This window comes from Rhinoderma darwinii, chromosome 1 (assembly GCF_050947455.1).
Source record: "Rhinoderma darwinii isolate aRhiDar2 chromosome 1, aRhiDar2.hap1, whole genome shotgun sequence".
NCBI classification, from domain to species: Eukaryota; Metazoa; Chordata; class Amphibia; order Anura; family Rhinodermatidae; genus Rhinoderma; species Rhinoderma darwinii.
This window is the reverse complement of record NC_134687.1, coordinates 538,455,368-538,479,538: the sequence shown is the minus strand read 5'-3', so window position 1 is coordinate 538,479,538 and position 24,171 is coordinate 538,455,368. Positions and strand designations below refer to the sequence as shown.

At 44.3% G+C, this 24,171-nt stretch overlaps 1 long non-coding RNA gene across 1 annotated transcript in view; it reads left to right on the top strand.

The window, feature by feature from the left end:
• LOC142745226 (uncharacterized) overlaps positions 1 to 23,858 on the top strand; it is a 66,641-nt gene extending 42,783 nt beyond the window's left edge. Inside the window, exon 3 of the long non-coding RNA XR_012881681.1 lies at positions 23,650 to 23,858. This is a non-coding gene — a long non-coding RNA (uncharacterized LOC142745226). The remainder of the gene's footprint in view (positions 1 to 23,649) is intronic.
• Positions 23,859 to 24,171: the final 313 nt, after the last annotated feature.

The following is a 24,171-nucleotide window of genomic DNA, read 5'->3' as shown; positions in this document are numbered from 1 at the left end:
GTACTGTTTTTGAGGAGCCAGGATGTGTCTCGTCGGCAGCCACGGCTATCTTCAACCTTCGCCAAGAGGACACCTCCGTGGGCGAATACACCATCCAGTTCCGGACTCTGGCAGGAGAGCTGTCCTGGAACAATTAGACCTTGGTGGCATCCTTCTGGCATGGCCTGTCGCCTGAGATCAGGGACGAACTTGCTGCCCGAGACCTACCACCTGCCTTGGACAACCTGATTCTGCTGGCTACTCAGGTAGATATAAGGCTCAGGGAAAGGTCTCATGTGGTGCAACAGGAGAGACGGCTTCCAAGATTGGCGCCCAACTTCAAACAACCCCTCTTGCCTTCATCTACTGCTACGCCCGAGGTGCCAATGCAGGTGGATTGCCTAAAATTGTCTGTACAAGAGAAACAGCGCTGGTGCACCTCTGGACTCTGTCTGTATTGCGGCCTCACTGGCCATGTCGTGCGTCTGTGTTCACAGACACTCAAAAACCCCAACGCCTAGGTTTGGTTGGAGAGACAACCCTTGGTGCCTCTGCATTTAATCGTGAACTCTCTTCCAAACTGTTTATTGCCGTGACCATCGTCTCTGGCTAGAGGCTCCATCCGGTTTCTGCCCACCTGGACTCTGGCTCTGCAGCTAATTTCATCTGTCAAGACCTTGTGGATCTTCTCCAGTTGCCCACTGTCCGCCTGGAAAAGCCATTGATTGTTGCCTCGGTAGATGGACTGCCTTTGCCTGACACCGTTTTTTACGTGACCAAGCCATTGAGTCTTCAGGTGGGAGCTCTTCACATTGAGCTCATCTCCCTGTTTGTTCTGCCTAAGGCCGTCAACCCCATGCTGCTGGGTTTGCCTTGGCTCAGTTTGCACGCCCCAGTCCTAGATTGGAACTCCGGAGAGGTTCTCCAGTGGGGTCCCAAGTGTTTCGACCGCTGTCTGGGTCATATCCAACCACCGCAGCCTTCTCCACATCAGTCATTGGCAGGGTTGCCTCCTTGTTTCTCTCAGTTCGCTGATGTCTTCGACAAGAAGGAAGCAGAGACCTTGCCACCTCATCGTGCATATGATTGTCCGATCGACTTGGTTACTGATTCATCTCCTCCTCGCGGTAGAGTATATCCTCTCTCCCTGACAGAGACTCAGTCTATGTCGACCTACATTAAAGAGAATCTGGAGAGGGGCTTCACCCGTAAATCCTCATCCCTGGCCGGAGCCGGGTTCTTCTTTGTCAAGAAGAAGGATGGAACCCTCCGTCCCTGCATTGACTACCGAGGCCTCAATCGGATTACAGTTCAGAACAGGTACCCTTTGCCTTTAATTTCGGCACAATTAGATCGCATATGGGGGGCAAACATTTTTTCTAAACTAGACTTGCGGGGGGCCTGCAACCTGATTCGGATTCGTCAGGGTGACGAGTGGAAGACTGCATTTAATACTCGTGATGGGCACCATCAATACCTAGTGATGCCCTTCAGCCTGTTTAACGCCCCCGCGGTGTTTAAAGAATTTGTCAATGACATTTTTCTTGATCTCCTCTATATCTGTGTTGTGGTGTATCTCGATGACATTTTAATTTTTTTCCCAGATCCAGTAACTCATCAGAGTCATGTCCGCCAGGTGTTGCTTCGTTTACGGGAGAATCATCTTTACGCCAATCTGGAGAAGTGCATGTTTGAAAGGAGATCTCTTCCCTTCCTGGGCTACATCATCTCCGATCAGGGCCTCAAGATGGACCCTGAGAAGGTAAAGGCTGTCCTGGAGTGGCCACGCCCCCAAGGCTTAAGGGCCATACAATGCTTCCTGGGATTCGCGAACTTCTACCGGCTGTTCATCCCCAACTTCTCGTCTTTGACAGCTCCCATCTCTTCCCTCACAAAAAAGGGTATGAAGGCCAAAGTGTGGACTCCAGAGGCTGAAGCCGCATTTGAGACCTTGAAAAAAGCCTTCACGTCAGCTTCTATTCTTCACCACCCTAATGTGTCCCTACAGTTTTCTTTAGAGGTGGACGCTTCCTCTGTTGGTGCTGGCGCACTTTTGTTCCAGAGAGGTTCATGTGGCTACTATTCCAAACTGTTTTCTTCCGCAGAGCGCAACTACTCGATTGGGGATCGGGAGTTACTAGCCATCAAGCTGGCCCTGCAGGAGTGGAGACACCTACTGGAAGGTGCAGTCCACCCTATCCTGGTCTTCACGGATCACAAGAATCTGACCTATTTACAGACGGCGCAACGGTTGAATCCTCGTCAAGCCAGGTGGTCGTTATTCTTTGCTCGATTCCGGTTCGAACTCCACTACTGACCTGCCGACAAGAATCTGAGGGCCGATGCTTCATCTAGGTCATTTGAAACAGAGGACACTATGGAGTCCCCATAGAATATTATTGATCCTTCCTGCATCTTCTCTGTGAACCCTCTGCAGTTTAGAGACATTCCTCCAGGAAGAACTTTTATACGTCTGGCAGACAGAGGAAGAATCCTTCGCAGCTCCAAGCTGGCAGGTCACACGGGTACTCGTAAGACCCAAGACCTAATCACCCGTCAGTTCTGGTGGCCCACGCTGCCCAAAGACATCATGGACTTCGTTTCCTCATGTACGGTATGCGCAGCAAATAAAGTTGCCCACTCCAGACCAGCTGGTCTGCTCCAACCACTGCCTGTGCCCGATACCCCCTGGCAGCATTTTGCAATGGACTTTGTCACGGACCTCCCTCTCTCTGCGGGTTGCAGTGTGATCTGGCTGGTGGTGTATCGATTCTCTAAAATGGCTCATTTTGTCCCCCTGACTGGCCTGCCTTCTGCTGCTCGACTGGCTGACCTCTTCATACAACACATCTTCCGTCTGCATGGCTTGCCCCTGCATATTGTTTCGGATCGAGGGGTCCAATTCACTTCAACGTTTTGGAGAGCACTCTGTGGTCTACTTGGTGTAAAGTTGGACTTCTCTTCGGCCTATCATCCCCAGTCCAATGGACAAGTCGAGTGGATTAACCAAATTATGGAGAACTATCTGCGGCACTTTGTTTCCAGACAACATGATGACTGGGTGCAGCTGCTCCCGTGGGCAGAATTCTCCTATAATAACCATACTAGTGAGTCCACCACCTCCAGCCTGTTCTTCATAGTCTACGGCCAACATTCTCGAATACCTCTTCCTGTCTCTACTATGTCCCAAGTGCCTGCAGCTGACTCGACCTTCAGGGACTTTCTGCAAATATGGCAACAGACCCGATTCTGCTAGCGGTGAATCGCATGAAGAAAAAAGCAGAAACTAGAAGACGGGATCCTCCTCAGGTTCTTCCAGGTACGAGGGTCTGCTTGTCCTCAAAGAATATCCGGCTGAGGGTGCCGTCCTGCAAATTTGCCCCCAGGTTCCTCGGACCCTTTGAGATCCTGCTACAGATTAACCCAGTGTCTTACAAGCTGCAGCTGCCTCCTACACTCAAGATCCCTAACTCCTTCCATGTATCCTTGCTGAAGCCCGTGGTCCTGAACCGCTACTCTAGGACTCCTAGTTCCGCAGTGGCTCCTGGCGGTTCATCTGTGACTTTCGAGGTAAGGGAGATTCTAGCCACCAAGAAGGTGAGAGGAAGGACATTTTATTTGGTGGATTGGAGGGGATTCGGCCCAGAAGAGAGATCTTGGGAGCCAGAGGAGAACATCGATGCCCCTGTCCTCATAAGGAAGTTTCTCTCCCGTTCTGGTCCCAAGAAGAGGGGGTGTAAGAGGGATGATACTGTAACGTCTATGGCCATGGTCTGTCGTTCTAACTTACCCCTCGACGACCGTGGCCATGGACGTCCTGCTGCTGTGCTGCGTCGTCCCCCTGTGACGCGCCGGCACTCACTTCCAGGTATCGAGCCTGTCTCCCGGAAGTTGCGCGCACGCGCGTGCCTGCTCTTAAAGGGCCAGTGCACGCACCTGAAAATCATCATCATCAACTCATTAATTCCTGGACTATAAGAGGGTCACCGCCCTTCTTATCCTCGCCTGAGGGTTGTTGTTGTTGTTTCTCTTAGTCTGTCTTGCAAATGGTCTCCGAAGTGTCTTCCAGCTTCCCAGTGTTCCGCATACCTGCACCCTGTATCCTGTTTCCCGTGCTATCTGTACCATCCTGGTCTACTGACGTGCTGAGCCGTGTTTTGCTGCATCTCCACGTCTGTTCTACTGCACCACGCCTGACGTCTACCTGCTGCCTGGTACCAGCCGAGCCTGCCTTGCTGCTGTCTTCATTGCCTCAGGTACCTTTATCTGGACTATAGACTCTGTACCATACCTGTTTGGCCAGCTGCCGTCCCGCTACGTGTAACGGCACAGTGGGTCCACACCCCGCCTCGTGACAGTAGGGCCCATTTTGCTGACATTGCGGCTCCTGCGCTGGACCCAGGATAGGTAAGTATAAGAATTGTTTTGCTTTTTTTTATGTGTTACAAATTTTTTTTGTGTTAGTGTTTTTTTACAGGTTCAGATATTGGACTACTTCGGATTCGAGGACTACTTCGATGATGGTGGTTTTTTTATTCTAAATAAAATGGTTAATAAAGGTTGTGTGGGGGTTTTTATTTCAATAAAATATTTCTTCCATGTCCTTTTATTTTTTTAAACTTTATTACTACTGCCTTAGTAATGGCCACTGGCTGATTGTCAGTGTCCATTAGTAAGGCGGGCTTAGTGTTAGCTGGTGCAGAGGCTAAAACTAACCCCCATTATTACCCCGGTACCCACCGCCACCAGGGTTGCCGGGAAGAGCCGAGTACAATCCAGTACCCGACCAGCTGTAGCGATGGTCGGGAACTAGGGCGGCCGCAGGCAGGTGTTATTAGACTGGAAAAAGCCAAAAACAGTGGGCCTCTAGGCTGCTGCTGTGTTGTATCTGGCTGGTTATGAAAAATGGGGCGGAACCCAACAGTATTTTTTTCCAATTATTTAAAAAATTATGTGGGTCCCCCCCATTTTTCATAACCAGCCAGATACAACACAGCAGCAGCAGGCTAGCATTACCAGGGTGAGAAGGACCACTGTTTTTGGGCTTCCCCAGCCTAATAATACCAGCCTACGGCCGCCCCAATGACCAACCATCGCTACAGATAGTCGGGTACTGGATCGTACCTGGCTCTTCCTGACAGCGGTGGGTACCGGGTTAATAATGGGGGTTAGTGTTAGCCTTTTTACTGGCTAACATTAAGCCCCGCCTTAGTAATTGACGCTGTCAATCAGCCAGCGGCCATTACTAAAGCGGAAGTAATAAAAGTTCAAAATAAAATACAAAGACATAGAAAAAATATTTTATTGAAATAAAATGCCCCCCACACAACACTCATTCACCGAAGTAGTCCTTGAATCCGACATAGTCCAACGACCAAACCTGTAAAAAAACACAAACACAAAAAAAATTAGTAACACATGTGATAGGCTTAGATACAGGGCCTATGTGTGATACTGTCTGTTAGACCATGTATCTAAGCCTACCACAAGGTAGGCTTAGATACAGGGTGCCAGCAGACACTTATACTATATTATACTATATTATATACTATATACTATATTATACTGTATAAGATTACTGTCTGCTGGGGCCATGCCCCCATATAGAAGTTAGTCCGTTGTCTGTGTTCCCATATAAATGCTAATCCCCCAGTTTGGTGCCTTTGCTCTAATAAAAATAATTAAAAAAAACTCACCTAACACGTTCCCACGGCGAGCTGAACGGTCCCGTCACTGCCTTCTTACTGGTACTTGGCGCCGCTCGCATCCACAATAACAAAGCGGTGGGCGCAGATGACGTAATTACGTCAGCGTGACATGATTACATCATATGCGCCGCAACGCATTGTTATTACTGCTCCTCTGCAATCTACCAGGTACAGCTATAGTTAATTTAAGCAGGTGGGCGGCGTAAAGCACCCGGCGGCCGAGTGGGCCCCTACAAGAGCAGTGGGCCCCGGTTGCTGACGCCGGCCCTGTATATATATATATATTTTTTTTTAAAATATGCCGTTTCAAACTGAACAATGGGACCGGAGCATCCACCAGTGACCCTGCTGTATTTGGAAGTGGGGATACCCTACCTACCAAATTTTAAATGAGAGGTATCATTGATACCTAACCGGGACCTCGGGCAGTGGGCAATCTAGGTGTATACAGCTGGGTACAGGTGATGACAGGCAATAACAAGTCTGGTAACAGGTCTGCTGACACTGATCACCAGATGATGGTGGTTGTGGTAATTTAGCAGCTGGTGAGGGGGCAGATCAGCAGCTTTTTTTTTTAACTTATAGTTATAAAATCTCTATTGAAGACGGCGTCTAGCTCTATCAAGCTCTGGGACACAAGTGAGCTTGACAGAGCAGGAGTTGCCATCAAAACAATCCTTCTGCGCTGTGATTGGATAGTCAGTACAGACTGGCCAATCACAGTGATCGCCGGCATGGGGGACAATTCTGATTGGTCCCATGCTGGCATCTCCTGCCCGGCACCTCTACTTTAGAGCTTAGTTGCTGGTTCTGTCATTGTGTCGCTTGACACAGTGACAATTTAAAGTACTGACGTGCCTGGTACGTTGGATTGCACTAAGTCACTTGCAATCCCGACGTACCAGGCATGTCATTTTGTGGGAAGGGATTAAAGAAGTACTTCGGCGAAATTAGGAATGTACTTTATCCTTGAAGTATCTCATTGATTTCTATGGGCGAAACATATGTCAAAGTGTATAATTATGTCATACATTCTTGTTCAATACGTCAAGGATACACTATAGAAAAGGCAATAGCTAAGGGCTTTACACTGTTTATGCTTAAAAAACAAACAAATTATAGATGATGTATATATTTTTAATGAAAGCCTATAGAGAAAAGTATTGCATGCGAATGTATGTCATTCTTTGGCATACATTTGCATTCTTTTACTCCAATTTTTATGTTTTGTTTTTTTACATACTAAATGTGTACTGTCCCAAATGTGGTGTGAAATGATTTATATTTTTAAGAATTAGCCTAGTTAAGAATCCACCTCCAAAATTTAGATTTATTTTTTATTACAATCATTCATAACTAAATGAATATTAGAAAAATTAAAATTCTGCAAGTAAAGCCAAGACCTTATAGGGTGCCTCCCTATAAATTTTGAGGCATAAGGAGGTACAATATGGATCCATAGCATTCTAAGGGCACCGTATTACAGAGATGTTACAACACAAGACATTTCAACAGGTTACATCAGTAGGGAGGGAATAGTGAGCATGACTCATATTGCTGTCCCTATGACTGGCTCCTTGACAGAATTTCAGAATCTTACGGGAAAAATGTTACAATTTCTGTAAGTTCCTATCTACATGTAATGGGTTTTCACATATTTGTTAGTTTTTTTTATTTTTATTAATTCAGTATTTTTCTATAGCTTTAGGTATGAGGTTTTGCCTCATCCCAATAAAAAGGTACAAAATAAAAGAAAATCATAATTATGAATTGAGATAGTGGTAGTTCACTTATTTAATGGACAGGCAGCACTGTGGTTCCCTTTATCAACAGCAGCACTCACACAGCGCTACTACAGATTATACAAAATGTATCTTTCTGCCTTTTAGTGTACGCAGCGCAGGAGCATTTAGGCATTTACTATGGCAGTTATTTGCTCATGGGAGAACATTGACTGACACTTGTATGGGATTAATGTAGCTGGTACTCTAGGGAAACTACGCGTTTCGACCCAGAACTTGGGTCTTCATCCCAAGTTCTGTATTGAAACGCGCAGCACACTAGTATTGTTTTATTTTATTTGCTTTCACTGTTTTATTATACAAATGGAATAAACCTGGAATTTTTACCCAAACGGGAAATGTGTGGATCGGTTCTTACCTGAACAGAAGGGGTACCTCGAATTATACCGTGCAAATACAGGAGCGCCTCGTGAAAGAGTAATCTTTTTCTATACAATCCATTGGACATTATCTTTCACCAGAGGATTTGGTGTTTACCTGCCACCGGTGTTTACGCCAAGGGCCAGCATACAGTATGCTACAAAGTTTGAAAGTTGAGTTGTGCCGATGAACTTTGCACAACTGTATAGGGTGAATAAACATTTTTTTACCAGCTATCATACTGATGAGTTGCTATCTGTATAACCAAATCATACAAACTGGATATACAATACTACCTTAGAGCAGCACCTGTTCTCTTTTTTTCTTTTTTCTCCTCCCCCCTCCTTTCCTTCCCCCCTCCTGTTTTTTTCAAGACAGCACCATACAGTATAATGCCCCCATAGCTGCCTCCATACAGTGTAATGCCCCCAGAGATGCCCCCATACAGTATAATGCCCCATAGATACCCCCATACAGTATAATGCTCCCATAGATGCCACCATACAGTATAATGCCCCACAGCTGCCTCCATACATTAAAATTTCCCATACAGTATAATGCCCCATAGCTGGCACCACAACTGCCCTATACAATATAATGCCCCCACAGCTGCCCCATACAGTATAATGCCTCTTAGCTGCCACATAAAATATAATGCCACATAGCTTCCCCCACACTGTATAATGTTCCCATAGCTGCCCCCTCATACCCGGTATTATGCCCCCATAGTGCCTAAAAAATAAATACAAAAATACTCAACTAATCTCGTTCCCACGACATATGGAGGAGCTCCCTCTGCTCCTCCGGTCTGTGCTATGAGTGGCTCATGTAGACAGGCGCAATGACATCACTGCATCGCACCTGTTTGTGCTGAGCCACTCGCACTACACAGAGAATGCTGAAGCAGGGAGCTGACGGCTCCCTGGTACAGCATTGGATTCAAATGTATCTGCATCCTGAGAATGCAGATACAGTTGAAACCGGGACATACCACTGGCTGCCCAGGACACCGCGACACCGCATGGAATCCGGGACTGTCCTGCTTAATCTGGGACGGTTGAGAGTTATGTAGCTAGGCAGGGGCGTAGCTAAAGGCTCATGGGCCCGGGTGCAAGAATTCAGCTTGGGCCCCCCTACCCCTCCCCAACACCACCATCATCATCAGACACCTGCGCGTGCCTATGCCCAGACGCCTTGCCCAACAGCCCCCATAGTATAATGCCCCCACACAGTATAATGCTCCCATAGCTGCCCCCACACAGTATAATGCCCCATAACGTATAATGCCCCCACATAACAGCCCCCCATACGGTATAATACCCCCCCCCCCGCAATATCAGCTCCCCATACAGTATAATGCCCCCATATGTGCATAATATAAAAATAGCATAATTACTTACCTATCCCTGTTTCTTCGCCTCCTCCGGTGTGTGCTATGAGTGACTCAGCGCAGGCAGGCGCGATGATGTCGCTACATCCCGCCTGCCTACGTCGAGCCGCTCAGGGCACAGTGAATGCTGGATCAAGGAGATGTCAGCTCCTTGCTCCAGCATTGATTGGAACCGGGACCTCGGTGAGTGACTCACGAACCCCCAGGGGGACGCGACCCACAGTGTAGGGATGTCACGATACCAAAATTTGGACTTCGATACCGATACTTCGTTTACTTTGCCAACAGTAACAAAACAAAAAAAAGTTCTTTCGTTTTCTAATGTGAGGCACGAGGTGTGATGAATTTTGAATGTGCCTCACATTAATAGTAATTAACCCCATTATGTTTCTCAGTCATAATGGGTTAATATGTAAGGTACATGATGGGGTTAATTACTATTAATGTGAAGCACATGGAGGTTAAATTCATCATCGCACCTTGCGCCTCACAATTAGGCCCCATTCACTTTCATTGAGCGCGGACACATTTCCGTAGCGCTACGGATGGGTGTCCGTGCCGTAGAAATGTTCCGGATATTATGGAACATGTCCGTTCTTTTGCATTTTGTGGGCCGTGCTCCCATACTTTGTATGGGAGCACGGCCCGAAAATGCGGGTGGCAGTCGGCGGCCGGCCGTGCCCGCAATCGCGGGCCATGATTGCGGGCACGGTCGTGTGAATGGGGCCTAAGTGATAGAAAGCAATTTTTATTTTATTTTTTTACAGAGTACACATCATAATGATGTAAAAAAATTGTTGTGCAGGTTATTACGGCCGCACCAATACCGATTTATGTGTATGTTTTATGTATTGAGACTTATTTTAATGTTTATTGTAAAAAAGGTGTATGTGTATTTTTTTAATTTAACATTACTTTGTTTTTACTTTATTTTTAAATTTCAATGTACTGGCCTATATCTATATGCCAGTACATTAGCCTGTGTATGTATAGTACACAGGCAGTTGTTAGGACATACCTCAGTATGCCCTAACAACAGGAAATATGGTAATTCCCTGTGATGCGATCCAGGGGCATTCCCCCTTCTCATTTTCCCCTGAATGCTGCAGTCAGCTTTGATCGAAGCATTCAGGAGAATAGCGGCGGAGATAAGAGGTTTCTCTGATCTCCGCCGTTATAGAGCAGGGCTGCGGATATGTAATACAGCCATTGCCCCACTCCTGACAGGAAGTGCATGTGCGGTCAGCATGAGGAGATGCGGCCGGCGCTGCACTAATGAGCGGCGGCGCAGGCACCGAAGACAGAACATGGGGGTGTTTTCTAGCGCACCCACCATGTTCTGTCTTCAGTGCCGCAGATCATTAGTGCAGCGCCGGCCGCATCGGATCATCCTGACGGCGCGCACTTGTCAGGACTCAGGAGCGGGGCAGTGACTGTATTTCACAGCCGCAGCCCCGCTCTCATACAGTCATGTGTACTATACTGTATTGTGTTGTGCAGTTTGCGGTGGAGGAGGGGGGGCTGTGATTTAACACCCCCCCTCTCCACCGCAAACAACAAAATACAACACAATACATTACAAGGCATCACAACACAATACATTACAACACAATACATTACATTACACTGCAGTTTACCTGGAGTCCTCCGCACCGACTCTTCTGCTCTGTCTGGAAGACGTGTCACATGACAACACGGTCACATGGTACACTAAGTGTACCATGTGACCGTAACCAGGAAGTGCCGGCTTCACGGCACAGAAGATTTAGTTAGGAAACATGCTGTATGGCAACGGGGGCCCGTGGGCCCACCAGGCTTAGGGGCCCGGTCGCAACTGAGACCGCTGCGACCCCTATAGCTACGCCACTGTAGCTAGGACTCTCATGAGATCACTGGTATGGGAAAACTGTTATTTATACTGTTATTGAGGCACTGTGATTGCCACTGTTATTGGTCATAATGGTTGTTACTTTGGGAAGGCACTTTGGGTGCCGAAAAGGCTCATACCATGCTAGAGGATACTATATTATTCAGACTCCTGACCTTTAAAAGACCAAAAAGATAAGCTGATTGTTGTCTTACGCCACCGAAAAGGGACAGTTGTTTTTTTTTCCAGTAAATAATTCACAATTTATACGATGTGGAAGCCATATTCCCTTGTTGCCAATACTTTGTCAAGAAAAGGTTTTCATGCTTGATAAATATGAGGTTTAGGGCTCATTTACACAAGCGTGTTATACGTCCGTGCAACGCGCGTGATTTTCACGCGCGCCGCACGGACCTATATTAGTCTATGGGGCCGTGCAGACAGGTGCCTGATTTTCACGCAGCGTATGTCCGCTGCGTGAAATGCATGACATGTCCTATATTTGTGCGCTGTTCGCGCATCACGCACCCATTGAAGTCAATGGGTGCTTGAAAACCACGCATGTCACACGGAAGCACTTCAGTGGGACAAGCGTGATTGGTGCTACAGCACTGTAAAGGATGAATGAAAACAGAAAAGCACCACGTGCTTTTCTGTTTACACACATCCAATTGGAGTATCATAATGATGGCAGCTGCGCGAAAATCACGCAGCCGCACATCATACGCTGATGACACACAGAGTTGTTAAGTGCCTTTTGCGCACGCAAAACACAGCGTTTTTTGTGTGCGAAAAACGCACAGGCTCGTGTAAACCTGGCATTAGCCTGAACACTATTATTTTCAATGCAGTAATGCAATTGCATTGATTAAATACTGTATGCCCCAATACTCCATGTTATTTACAGATGTTTTCCTTCAGGTATATTGTTATTAGTCTTGAATGATTTGTTTAAGAAAAATAAGTCTAGATTTTTTTACTTTGACAAGTTAAATGAAGTTTGTTCAGTGTTGTATCCCTCTTTATACTCTCCGAAATTCTTGTGCTTTCCTGAAAACTATTACAGCCGTCTTGAAAGGACTAGTTTCCCTTTCCTTTGATACAGGAAACTAAATGAAGAATCACATAATGAGAAAGACATCTGTGCTCAGTCTGTTCTCTTGGCTGTGTGTCAGTCTATGTACATGTAGCATCATGTTGTTGTTGCTTAGAGATGAGCGAACTTATCAAAAGTTCGGTTCGGCTAGTTCGCCGAATTTCACAAAAAAGTTCGGTTCGGACCGAACTAGTTCTGACCGAACCTGTCACTTACGTGCGCCGAGCATGCTACTGTCCGGGGTGCTGATAGAGTTAATGGGCTGCACTAACTCTTTCAGCAACCTTCACAGTACATGCTCGGCGCGCGGAAAATACCATTTTAATAAATGTAATAAAAAAATAAAAATTATACGTTCGTACTTACTTTCCTCCTGTCCGGCCTCCAGCGATGACGTTTCATCCCTTTCGCCGCTGCAGCCAATCACAGGCTGTAGTGGCGGTCACGCACGCCAGGATGACGCTTCATCCCACGTGACCGCCTCTGCAGCCAATCACAGGCTGCAGCGGCGACATGGATGAAACGTCATCGCTGGAGGCCGGACTGGAGGAAAGTAAGTATGAACGTATTATTATTTTTTTTGGCATGTATGTATGTATGTATGTTGGCATGTATGTATATCTGTGCATGTATGTTGGCATGTATGTATATATGTGCATGTTTGTATGTATATTTGCATGTATATATTTGCATGTATGTATGTTTGCATGTATGTATTTTTGCATGTATGTTGTCATGTATGTATGTATGTATGTATGTATGTATGTTGTCATGTATGTATGTATGTATATATGTGCATGTGTGTATGTATATTTGTATGTATGTTTGCATGAATGTATGTATGTTTGCATGTATGTGTGTTTGCATGAATGTATGTTTGCATGTATGTATGTATGCATGTTTGTATGTATATTTGCATGTGTGTATATATATATATATATATGTATGTTGTCATGTATGTATGTATGTATGTATGTTGTCATGTATGTATATATGTGCATGTATGTTGGCATGTATGTATATATGTGCATGTGTGTATGTATGTATATTTGCATGTATATATTTGCATGTATGTATGTTGTCATGTATGTATGTATATATGTGCATGTATGTTTGCATGTATGTTGGCATGTATGTATACATGTGCATGTTTGTATGTATATTTGCATGTATATATGTTTGCATGTGTGTATGTATGTTTGCATGTATGTATGTTGTCATGTATGTTTGTATGTATGTTGTCATGTATGTATGTATATATGTGCATGTATGTATGTTTGCATGTTTTTATTTTTGCATGTATGTTTATATATATGTGCATGTATGTAATTATGTTTGCATGTATATTTGTGCATGCTTGTATATATGTATGTATGTATCTTTGCATGTTTGTTTGTATGTATGTCTTCATGTGTGTGTGTGTATGCATGTATGTATGATAGTTTGCATGTATATATGTGTGTATGTTTGCATGTATGTATATTTGCATGTATATATGTGCATGCTTGTATGTATGTTTGTATATATGTATGTATGGCCATGTATGATACTGTCTGCTGGCGCCCTGTATCTAAGTCAACTTCACGGCAGGCTTCTATACATGGTATAACAGTCAGTATCACACATTAAACTGAATCTAAGCCTACGACATGTTTTATTAAATTTTTTTTTTCCACAGGTTTGGTGTTTGGACTACGTCGGTTTCGAGGACTACTTAGATGACGTGTTTTTTTTCTACAATAAAATGGTTAATGAGGGTTGTGTTGGGGGTGCTTTATTTCAATAAAATATTTTATCTATATCTTTGTCTTTTTCTTTTCAAATTTTATTACTACCACTTTAGTAATGGCCGCTGTCTGAGTGACAGCATCCATTACTAAGGCGAGGCTTAGTGTTAGCCGGTGCAGAGGCTAACACTAACCACCATTATTACCCCGGTACCCACCACCACCAGGGGTGCCGGGAAGAGCCAGGTACGATCCAGTACCCGACCATCTGTTGGGATGGTCGGGCTCTGGGGCGGCCGCAGGCTGGTATTATGAGGCTGGGAAGGGCCAAAAACAGTGGACCTTCCCACCCTTGTAATGCTAGGCTGCTGCTGCTGTGTTGTATCTGGCTGGTTATAAAAGTGGGGGGGACCCCACGTCATTTTTTAAAATTATTTATTTAAATTTTTTCTTTTTAAAAGACATGGGGTTCCACCCAATTTATCATAACCAGCCACATACAACACAGTGTTATTAGCCTGGGAATGGACAAAACCAGTGGCCCTTCCCACCAATGTAATGCCAGACTGCTGCGGCCTTGTATATGGCTGGTTATTAAAAATGTGGGGGACCCGTCTATTGCTAAATTTGTTAAATTCAAAAAAAAAAAACGACGAGGGGTTCCCCCCCATTTTTATAACCAGCCCGATACAACACAGCAGCAGCAGCCTAGCATTACAAGGGTGGGAAGGTCCACTGATTTTGGCCCTTCCCAGCCTCATAATACCAGCCTACGGCCGCCCCAGTACCCGACCATCACAACAGATGGTCGGGTACTGGATCGTACCAAGCTCTTCCCGGCACCCCTGGTGGTGGTGGGTACCGGGGTAATAATGGGTGGTTAGTGCTAGCCTCTGCACCGGCTAACACTAAGTACCGCCTTAATAATGGACGCTGTCAATCAGCCAACTGCCATTATCTAGGCACTAATAAAGTTTAAAAAAAAACACAAAGACAATTCTTTTTTATTGAAATAAGAAATCCCCAACAAAACCCTCGTTAACCATTTTATTAAAATTTGAAAAAACGTAGATCTACGCAGTAGTCCAACGAATCGAAGATGTAGTCCAATCGGTACATCAAAATCTGCAACAACATAAAAAAACAGTTATCAATGTGAACAATAACAATACTTCTACTCACCTACACACATATATACACGCACACACAAACAAACATACACAAACACACATATATACACAAACACAACAAGATATACAAACACACACACGCACACACACACACACACATAAACAGACAAACACACACACACATATACACAAACTCACACATATACAAACAAAAACACACATATCCAAACACACACACACACAGTTATACACACACACATACACGAACACATATACACAAACACATATACAAACAAAAACACACATACCCAAACACACATATACACAAACACATATACACAAACACACCCATATATACACACAAACACACACCCATATACACAAACACACACATATACAAAAACACACACAAACATCTACACACAAACATATACACAAATACACCCATATATACACAAACATATACACAAACGCATATACACAAACACACCCATATATACACACACACACATATACACAAACACACATATAAAAACAAAAACAGACAAAGTCACATACCCAAACACACATATATACACAAACACACACATACACAAACACGGTTTCTTTTAAATGCTGCTGGGGAACCCGCTCGATCCACTATATAAGGCTGCGCTACAGTGCAGCATTTAAAAGAAACAGGATCCTGACCTGTCCATAGAGTTTAAGGCAGCACAGAGTATTTCAGGAGATGAGCATGCAGATTCAGTGCTGCTGTGAACTCTGCTCTTACCATTACGTGGCTCTCAGTCTGTTACTTCTCCTCCACTCCTGTCCTCCAGAACACCTTCACATGATTGGCAAGTCACCACGTAATGGTAAGAGCAGAGTTCACAGCAGCACAGAGTATTTCAGGAGATGAGCGTGCAGATCTTGTGCGGGGTGGTGACTTGCCAATCATGTGAAGGTGTTATTGAGGACAGGAGTGGAGGAGAGGTAACAGACTGAGCTACGTAATGGTAAGAGCAGAGTTCACAGCAGCACTGAATCTGCAAGCTCCTCTCCTGAAATACTCTGTGCTGCTGTGAACTCTGTTCTTACCATTACGTAGCTCAGTCTGTTACATCTCCTCCACTCCTGTCCTCTATAACACGTTCACATGATTGGCAAGTCACCACCACGTACAAGATCCGCATGCTCATCTCCTGAAATACTCTGTGCTGCTGTGAACTCTGCTCTTACCATTACGTGGTGACTTGCCAATCATGTGAAGGTGTTCTTGAGGACAGGAGTGGAGGAGAGGTAACAGACTGAGAGCTACGTAATGGTAAGAGCAGAGTTCACAGCAGCACTGAATCTGCACGCTCATCTCCTGAAATACTCTGTGCTGCCTTAAACTCTGTGGACAGGTCAGGATCCTGTTTCTTTTAAAAGCTGCACTGTAGCGTAGCCTTATATAGTGGATCGAGCGGGTTCCCTAGCAGCATTTAAAATAAACAGGATCCTGACCTGTCCACAGAGTTTAAGGCAGCACAGAGTATTTCAGGAGATGAGCACGGGCAGCCGTTCGTTTTTCCGAGCCGTGCTCCCATTATGCACACGACCGTAAAAACACCCGTTATTGCGGTTCGGAATTACGACCCGCAATAACGGGCTCATAGACTTCTGTTACCCACGGGTACCTTTCCGTTTTCTCACGGGAAGGTGCCCGTGCCGTTAAAAAAATAGAACATGTTCTATTTTTCTATTTTACGGGCCGTGCTGCTATAATTATAATGACAGCACGGTTCGCAAAAGCGGCCGGCTGCCCGTGGCCGGCCGGCCGTGCTCGTAGTTACGAGTCGTAATTACGAGCACGGCCCGTAAAATAAAAAAATAGAACATGTTCTATCTTTTTAACAGCACGGGCACCTTCCCGTGAGAAAACGGGAAGGTACCCGTGGCTAACAGAAGTCTATGGGCCCGCTATTTCGGGTCGTAATTACGACCCGTGATAACGGGTGTTTTTATGGTCGTGTGCATGATGCCCCGTAATGACGGGTGGCTACATGTGTGCACCCGTCATTACGGCAGCATTGCTAGGCGACGTCAGTAAGGGTATGTGCACACACACTAATTACGTCCGTAACTGACGGACGTATTTCGGCCGCAAGTACCGGACCGAACACACTGCAGGGAGCCGGGCTCCTAGCATCATACTTATGTACGATGCTAGGAGTCCCTGCCTCTCCGTGGAACTACTGTCCCGTGCTGAAAACATGATTACAGTACGGGACAGTTGTCCTGCAGAGAGGCAGGGACTCCTAGCATCGTACATAACTATGATGCTAGGAGCCCGGCTCCCTGCACTGTGTTCGGTCCGGTACTTGCGGCCGAAATACGTCCGTCAATTACGGACGTAATTAGTGTGTGTGCACATACCCTAAATAGTCACTGTTCAGGGTGCTGAAAGAGTTAACTGATCGGCAGTAACTGTTTCAGTACCCTGGACAGTGACTACCGATCACAGTACCTGTAAAAAAAAAGACGTTCATACTTACCGGGAACTCCCTGCTTCCTCCAGTCCGGTCTCCTGGCCGTTGCCTTGGTGACGCGTCCCTCTCGACATTCCTTGATGACGATGCAGCCCATGTGAGCGCTGCAGCCAATCACAGGCTGCCGCGGCCTCTGCAGCCAATCACAGGCTGCAGAGGCCTCTGCAGCCAATCACAGGCTGCCGCGTCAGAAAAGGTCGGACTGGAGGAAGAAGAGGGACTCGTCACCAAGACGACCGGGTACGTATGAAATGCTTTTTATTTTATTTTTAATCAGCAGCCTCTTTTCTCTATCAGTGATTGATAGAGACAAGTGGCTGCCGATTTGTATAATGTTTTTGACCGGGTTCGGTCAAAACGGGTTCGGCCGAACCCGGTGAAGTTCGGATTCGCTGCGAACCGAACTTTTCCGGAAGTTCGGACCGAAACCGGGTTCGGTTGTCCCGGTTCGCTCATCTCTATTGTTGCTGACTGACCCTCATTTCAGAGATTTGTCTAACTGCTCAGTACAAAGCATTGTATTGTGTGATCTGGATGCAGGTCTTACTATTATCATTCTTTGAGCTACGTAGTTAAATATTTCAGTGTAGCAGAGCATTTTAAGGGGTTTTCCCATAATTAATATTCATCACTTATCCACAGGATAGATGATAAATATCTGATTGGTGGGGGTCCGACTGCAGGGACTCCCACCCATCACGAGAACGGGCTTACCTTGTCGTTCCTGAGAGCCCCAAAGAAATGAAGTGGTAGTGCTCATGCTCGACCACCGCCCCATTAATTTCTATGGGGCAGCCGAGCACTATCTTCCCAGCGGTCAGAAACCCAACGATCGTCAATAGGTGATAAATGATGATTATGGGAAAACCTCTTTAAGGTGGAAAGAACGTAATAAATCTGTCATGGTTCAGATTGTAGTACTGAATAGACACACCGTTGTGATGTTGCATTTAAATCCTTAAGGACCGTGCCAAAGATAATTGTTTTCATTTTTGCCTCTTTGCATTCTATTGGACATAAAAATCTATATATTTTTAAGGCTACATAGCTATTCTAGGCCTTGTTTTTGCAGAACGAGTTTATACATTTTTTAGTATGGACGACTACATAAAAAAGCAATTCCGTCATTTTTTTTCCCATTTTTTTTTCATAATACGATTATGTAAATTAAGCCTTACTCTGATAGTAATGCAAGTATGTATGCCCACTCCTTTATATCTCAGACATTGCAGGACTGCAGGTATGAATAGCATAATGTAAAGGGGATTAAAAAAAAGACGATCAATATTGAGTTAATTTTCAGTTCTGTCCATCACAATCATACCCGGGATAATATGCCGGTACAATTAGCCTGGCTTCAGTTTAATTATTGCCTGTGCCCAATAAATAGCCTTTCTCTGGCTTTACCAAGTTCTGGCTTTGTAAAATAATTGACTAGTTTTTTGATTCATTTGATTTTATATTGGGTTCAGGAGATAAATAAAAGATAAATTAAGACATTTTAGATTTTGCCATGGACTTTAATCACTAGTGAGGCTAAAGGAATCCGTGTTCTGTTCTGATTGGTGAAGCCCCAGTAGAAAAAGATTGAAAAACCCTGCTCTGTACAGAAAGCTTTTATAAACATGGACAATTTTTCATATAGTTTTAGAATTTATCACTGACAGCTTTTAGGCTTTTACATGCAAGTGACCATTAATAAGAACACATTATAAACAATGTTACAAAGACAACAGGAAGAAACCTGGATACCATAGATGTTTGGTTAAAGGCTATGTGTCACGGCTCTGGAGAATGTGGACCCACTGTGCCACTTTGCCGTAACGGAGTAGCAGCTGGCCAAACAAATGTCAGTAACAGTCACTAGGACTAGAGTACCTGGATAGCTGGTTTGTGATGGTTTATCGGAAGCTGGCTTGTGCCGGACTATCAGAAGCTAATTTGTGCCGGATTATATGAAGCTGGCTTGTGCCAGATAACCAGAAGCAGGCTTGTGCTGGATAATCGGAAACAGGCTTGTACTGGATAATCGGAAACTGGCTTGTGCCAGATTATCGAAAGCTGGCTTGTGCTGGATAATCGGAATCTGGCTTGTGCTGTATAATCGGAATCTGGCTTGTGCTGTATAATCGGATGCTGGCTTGTGCTGTATAATCTGACTTGTCTCGGATACAGGACATGGATACTGAAGTTGTCACGGATACCGGACTTGACACGGACACCAGACACAGATACTGAAGTTGTCACGGACACTGAACTTGACACGGACACCAGACACGGATACTGAAGTCGTCGCGGACACTGGAATTGACACAGACACTAGTCACGGATACTGAAGTCGTCACAGACACTGGACTTGACACGGACACGGGTAACGGATACTGAAGTCGTCACAGACACTGGACTTGACACGGACATCGGATAGAGGAACAGACAATGGAATCTTTGCAGACTAACACACACAGTTAGAAACAACATTGCTCGGGCAATGAGGAAGTGGGAAAAGTTCGTTTTAATGTCCAGGGTGTGCTGGGGTTGGTATGGAGCAATATTCCTGGTGCTCGCGCTGGTCCTTTAAGGTCGGGGACGAGCACAGGCCGAAGGAGAGAGCAGAATGTGCCTGCATCCCTGGGGAAGGAGACGCCGGCGGGGATCCAGAGTCCTGCGGTCGCGGCTGCCGGTAAGCGGGGAATGCAGGTATTGCACTATGTACATATTTGAAAGGGTTTTTTTAATAAAAAAGTAAATCAGTGTGTTTTGTGCAAATTTATGAGTTTTTAATTAAAAATTATTTTTACTTTTTGAGATACAGCTGCTCTGTATTCTGCATACAGAGCAGCTGTATCGTGCACTAAGAGATGAATCCGTTAGGTCCGCGGGACTGACGGGTTCAGGATCCACCTACGTTATAATCTTAGATGTGATCGATTACAGGTGGATCCCCGCTGACACTGAACCCGTCTGTCCCGTGGAACTGATGTATTCATGATTCAGCGTAAGCTACAGCTGTTCTGTATAGAGAATACAGAGCAGCTGTATCTCAAAACGTAAAAGGAATTTTTAATAAAAACTAATTATACATTTGCACCAAACACACTGCCATTTTTATTAAAACAAAAAAAATACCCTTTCAAATGTTTACATAGCCTTTAAATGAGAAGTTTATACTGCTACTTATGCAAACATTTCACATAAAGGTTTAGTCACAGTTGAGAAGGAAGTTGTGAAACTACTAGTCATGTAAGTAACAAATAAACTATATTAGTCCTGGTTGCATTCTTAAGAAACTAGAATTCTAGTGTGAGAAAATGAAATTGGAGATTTTTTTATGTTTATATATTAAAGTTTTACTTATTTTGGTGGAAATGTTCAGTAAAGCTCTGTTCACATCTGCGTTGGGGGTCCCGTTCTGACGTTCTGTCGGAGGTTTCCGTCAGAACGGGACCCTGAGCAGACACAAACTGACACCGACGGAAACCAGAGGTAAAAAAGAGTAGAAAAAATGGACCAAAAGGCGCTGCTAATAATGGCAAGGCTAGGTAACTCAAAGCATTAATTTGTATTTATTAACAGTGGACAGGCTACTCGTTTCAACGCCGGACCGGCGTCTTCATCAGACCAATACAGACAGTGCGATTTAAAAAGATTTAAATACAGATAAAATGAATAACAATTAGCTGTCAATCAGAAAAAAGAACCGCCAAAAATAATTTTCTTATATTTTTTATTTACTTATGTATAGTCACTTATTCTCCAATTTTTTCCATTATCGTATTTAGTACAGGTTTAGTGTTTTTTGTATTCTTAAATTTTTGGGTTAATTAATTGATTCTGTGGATGTGCGTTATTTGTGACGTAATGATTGACATTTGACCTTTGACCTGCCGTTTGGCTGTATTTTCTCACCTTGCAGTTAATTGTAATTTATTATTTTTTCTGTATTTAAACCGTTGTAATGTTGCACTGTCTGTATTGGCCTGATGAAGACGCCGGTCCGGCGTTGAAACGCGTAGCTTGTCCACTGTTGATAAATACTATTTAATGCTTTGAGTTACCTAGCCTTGCCATTATTAGCAGCGCCTTTTGGTCCATTTTTTCTACTCTTTTTTTACTGTTACCTGACAGCAAACTCCGTTTGTTGTGTTACGGACCCGGCAGCAGCTTTTTATACGCATCTCTCCCCCTGTTGTGACACCTGTCAGTGTCTACAACCCAAGTTGAGCATTTTTATATTATATAAGTAGCTCCATTTTTTATCCTGCTTTTATTTGCACTATGTGGCGCCGTGTCTCTTTTACTCTCTCCTAGGAAACCAGAGATTTCCGTTTCCATCACCATTGATTTCAATGGTGACGAAGCCGGTGCCCGTGATTTCCGTTTGTGTCTTTTGTGCGCCGGACCCGTCGTTTTGCCGGAAGCAATAGCGTTGTTGACTACGCTATTGCTTCCGGCAAAACTACGGATCCGGTGCACAAAAGAAACAAACAGAAACCATGGGCACCGGCTCCGTCACCATTAAATTCAATGTCGATGGAAACCTCTGGTTTCCGTCGGTGTCAGTTTGTGTCTGCTCAGGGTCCCATTCTGACGGAAACCTCCGACGGAACGTGAGAACGGGACCCAAGCGCAGATGTGAACAGAGCCTAAAATAGGTGACTACAGTATATTTCACATAAATATGTATAAAAACTATAAGCTTAGTTGATACATATTGATCATAATATCCAGAAATATATTACAACATTAATAAAAATATACTAATTATAGAACTCAGTATTTTGTTACCATGCTTCTGAGGTTTCCGTTCTGAAAAATCTGTGTTAAAGATTTCTATGGTGCATACTGATGGAAATGAATAAAGACTGGTGTTTTGTTTTTTGTTTTTTTTTAAAAAAAAGGGTCTTATATAGAAGTTATAGATGGAGCTAGAACAGAGAGCCACTACGTAAGTGCAGCTCCACTCTGACGGACCTGGCCCGTCCACGCATTACATTGTTGGCCATTCATTTGAATTCAATGGTCAGACTACTATTGATCAGACATTGATGGCATATCCTAGCGACATGAGTCAACATCACGTGAAGAGCTCCAACTATACAGCAACCAGAGTCAAATTTTCTGTATACTGTTCCTGGCATCCAACTGAAAAAGAGATTTTGAAGGAGCGCTGTGTGGAGAGTTTTGTCTGTCAGCCATTACTGAGATCACTTCAAGTGATGCTGATTGGTTGACAGCAGCTGACTGACAAGCCAGCCACTCACAATACTCCTCCCATGTGTTCTTTTTAGCTGGACATTAGGCACAGTATACAATACCCGGAGTAGAACATAAGGAGAACTCAAGGTAACTGCAGGGAATTTGAAATGTGGATAGTTACGAGTCTACATCATAACTTCACCTTTAAAACTTATAACAAACTTACTCTTTATTAACCTCAAAATAGCATAACGACTCGCTAAACCCAGAAATTAAGATTATTTAAGTAATCAACAGTATTTATAGGAACAATTTATGTTTAAAAGAAAAAAATAAATAAACTATAATATCCTTTAGGCTGGGTTCACACGACCTTGTTACGTCCGTAATGAACGGAACGTATTTCGGCCGCAAGTCACGGACTGAACACAGTGCAGGGAGCCGGGCTCCTAGCATCATAGTCATGTACAATGCTAGGAGTCCCTGCCTCGCTGCCGGACAACTGTCCCGTACTGTAATCATGTTTTCAGTACGGGACAGTAGTTCCACGGAGAGGCAGGGACTCCTAGTATCGTACATAACTATGATGCTAGGAGCCCGGCTCCCTGCACTGTGTTCGGTCCGGGACTTGCGGCCGAAATACGTTCCGTTCATTACAGACGTAACATGGTCGTGTGAACCCAGCCTTACATTTACAGTGAAAGGTTTGTTAATGGAGCTGAGGATCAGAGTTGGCAGTTTGGACAGCAGAGTGGTACCAAAATGATGTAGAGCAATGAAGGCAAGATGTTGACATGCATACTGAAATGCCATCTGCACTGGGCATTATAATTAAAATGTAATTATACTGATCATTTAGGAATGTCTACTTTTCTTTTTAGTACATACTTTGAAATGACTTTTATCCAGCATCTGATAATCCAGAAAGGCTGACTACCTGCTACTTGTTTCCTGCACATCACTGCAATGTATTGTGGAATGTCACAGACCAGAATCAGAAGACCGAGCAGAGAAAACCAACCAGGATACTCCTCTGATATAAAAGTTATAGTAACATATTTTGGGTCAACATTTTATTTTATGCTTTCTTCCTAAAGGTTCTGTACTCTTACAATTGAATTTTATTTACTTTTCTATGATCATCCAATAATCCAGACTATGTTATAATTTGGTACAAGTTCCACTGATGACAGATAAAAGTATTTTTACTGTAGTAATAGTTTTCCAGATAATTTGCTTTCTCCTGGGCAACTTTCTCATACATTCACTTAATGACTTTATGGATGGGATTGAAAGTGTCAGTTTTTGCTGATGTTACAAAACTTTTGTACTTAAAACTCAGCTTGATTGTAAAATATTACAGAAAGACCTAGATAAGGCTTCATTCACATCTGCGTTGGGAC